Raw genomic sequence first — 3,323 nt, forward strand, 5'->3', positions numbered from 1 at the left:
GTTTAATATTGTCTGTCTTTTCCATATTCATGGAGATGATTATATGAACCATCTTTATATTTTTCATTGAACTACACTTGGATATTATGTATTATTTTTAATGTGCTGATAGATTCTATTTGTTACTGTTTTTAAGATTTTTTGATCAACATTAGTAAGTATGTTTTATTGGTTTATTTTTGTACAATCATTATCAGAGGTTGATATGAATATCATGTTTATAGAACTGGAAATCTGGAAGTTTCCCTTCTTTTTCTATCTGGAGCACTTTAAGAAAAATTGGTATCTAAACTTTAAAAGCTTGGTAGAATACCCTATGAAACCATCTAGTAGTCCCTGTCTTTTCATTGAGGAAAATGCTCAAGATTCTATTTTGTCAGCAATAACTGATTTGTTTAGACTTTCTTTACTACTGGGGTCAGGTTGGGTCATTATATGTTCCTAAACAGTTTTAATTTTACCTAAGTTTTTAATATTATTTATATAGTTGCATGATGATAGTGATTTTTAAAAGTTTTTCTCTGTTTCATTGGATAATTTCTCCTTTATTATTCTTATTTAATTGGTGTCTTTCCTTAACTAAATTTAGTTGTCTAGGTTTTATTTTTTCAAATAATCAATTTATTCACTTCTCTGATTTTCTGTCTATGTTTTTCTCTTTTCTAATTCATTTCTAATTTTATCTTTATTAATTTTTCCTTTTGTCTTTCTTTTGATTTGCTTTGTTGAGCACTTTTAGCTTTGAGGTTAAAAATTTATTTATTTTATCATCTTTGATATAGATATTAAAGGATATAAATTTTCCTAAGAAAATTTACTACTTTAACAATTTTCCATAGATTTACTTTATGTGTTTGTTTTTATTTTCCATAAATTTTGCAGCTTTGTTTTATGTTTCCTCTTTGATCCAAGAGTTGTTCATAGAAAGTTTAAAATTTATTATTTATCTATTTGTGTATTTATTTATTTATTTTTGAGACGGAGTTTTGCTCTGTCACCCAGGCTGGAGTGCAGTAGCGTGATCTCGGCTCACTGCAAGCTCCGCCTCCCGGATTCACGTCATTCTGCCTCAGCCTAACAAGTAGCTGGGACTACAGGCACCCGCCACCACGCCTGGCTAATTTTTTGTATTTTTAGTAGAGATGGAGTTTCACCATGTTAGCCAGGATGGTCTTGATCTCCTGACCTTGTGAGTCACCCACCTCGGCCTCCCAAAGTGCTGGGATTACAGGCGTGAGCCACTGCGCCCGGTCAGGAAATTTTAAATTTTTACGCGATTGGTATCTTCTTAAAAATTTGTATTTTCTTACAGATTTGTAGTTTTATTAAATTTTGATCAGAAAATCTTACTTGAATTATTTTACTTTCTGGAATTTATTGAGGCTTTACTTGTGGTCTAGTCCAGTTAGTTTTTATATATATACAAGTGCACTGAACAAGGAATAGTCTCTAATTTAGAGGAAAATAATATATTGCTATCCAGTTGCTTGTTAAGTTTTTGTTTGTATTTTCTATATTTTTATCATTTTTTTGTCCACTTATTTACCTATTTCATAAAAAGGTGTGATAAAGTCTCCTGTTATCAGAGTGTCTCTATTTCCCCTTCCATTTCCTGTAGTATCTCCTTTGTAACTGTTGCTATTGTGTCATTTGTTATGAATTGCAGACTTTAGCTTCAAGAAGTGTACTCCTTTGTCTTGGTTAATGTTTTCTGGCCTGAATTCTACCTTTTCCGATATCAAAATTGTAACTCCTGCATCATTTTTATTTGCATTTACCTGTTATATATTCACTCATCCTTTTAATTTTAACCTTTTATTTGTTTCAAGTTTCAGTTATGTATTAATCAGTGTATTCTCCAACACATTACATCAGCATGACTTCATACATCTAGAGGAGAAATATTTCCTGGTTATGTAGAAAATTGTGCAGACGGCTTCTGGAAGACTTTCATTCTAAAGCAGCTTTATATTGAAATATTTCATTTAAATATCTGGACCTTCTTTCTTCAGTTTGCTGTAATCTATATTCATTGAGTAAAACTCATTTTGATCATTGGGACCCCATTTGTTCCAGGACTCTGGGTTATTCTTTCTGTCCCAGCTAACATCTGGATTGAACAATGCCAGATGCAAGACAAATAGTGCTACTCCAGTACCTCCAGCTCCAATAAATACAAAGAGGGGGATCAAGCTCGGATGCTTCTTGGCCTGACTGAGAATCTGGAAGAGCATGTTTGTGGCAGAGGCCTCTGACTCAAAAGGAAAGAAAAAGCCTAGCCACCAGGTCCTGGGCTAAATAGTATCTCAATTTTAAACTTTTGAATTTGCTTATTTCAATTGTGTCTCTTGAATACAGCATAGTGTAGGGTTACCTTTGTTAGTCAATATGAAAATCTCTTTCAGTAATCAAGATAAGCTGTTACTTTTATTAATACTATTGATATGTTTGCTTTCAGTATTATCATATTGTTGTATGTTACATTTGCCACATACTATGTGGTCTCTTTTCCTTCCTATTTATTTTCCTTTAGTGTTTAGGAAAGTGTGTATATTTGTTGAAGTCCTTACATTTATACTAACACCTTTATATAATATCTTTAGTCCCCTCTATAGTAACTCATTGTCTTTAGGTTCTCTAATATGTGGAGTACTAAAGTTAGCTAGTACCAGCTAAAAAAGCAGAGTCACAAGGGACAAAGTAAACAAAGGTACTAGGGAGAATCTTTTTTGAATGGGTTTGTGAGTGTAGCAAGCCTCCTGGGGCAGCTCAGAGGAGACTGGTACAATTGTGAAGCACCGTACTGGCCTGAAGTTGCTTACACCATCACTACCTAGTCCAACAAGACAAGAAACAGTGAACAAGATCAGAATGGGGACTCTCTAAATAGGATGGGGCCATTATCAGGGAAACAGCATAGAAGAGAATAATTTGCAAAAAAACTGATATCAAAAAGACACTTCAAAATCTTGCTTGGGTTTCACTTCATTAATTAGAGATTCTCACCAAAAATTCCTTAATTCCAGACCCAGAACAAGCATCCTATTATTCCATTTTTAATATAAACTGCTGGCTTGACCCATTTTAAACCTATTCGATTATTCTTGGAAATAGAAAATGAAGTTTGAATTAAATTCTACTGAGGCTACCATTAGTATCAAAGAGGTCTTTTCCACAGAACATCCTGACAAGAAAGTGTTTGGTAACTAATGATGAGTTATAACAAATGTTGATGGTACAGGCCCAGAACTCAGCAAATACCAAATATTTGTAATAGTTTAATTTCCAATCGCAATTTTTTTTCTCCTCCTTATGCTTTCTCA

At 33.2% G+C, this 3,323-nt stretch overlaps 1 pseudogene; it reads right to left on the reverse strand.

Moving 5' to 3' along the window:
• Positions 1–1,985: 1,985 nt before the first annotated feature.
• LOC112630165 lies at positions 1,986–2,234 on the reverse strand (annotated as a pseudogene).
• Positions 2,235–3,323: the final 1,089 nt, after the last annotated feature.

This window comes from Theropithecus gelada, chromosome 8 (genome assembly GCF_003255815.1).
Source record: "Theropithecus gelada isolate Dixy chromosome 8, Tgel_1.0, whole genome shotgun sequence".
Classification (NCBI taxonomy): domain Eukaryota; kingdom Metazoa; phylum Chordata; class Mammalia; order Primates; family Cercopithecidae; genus Theropithecus; species Theropithecus gelada.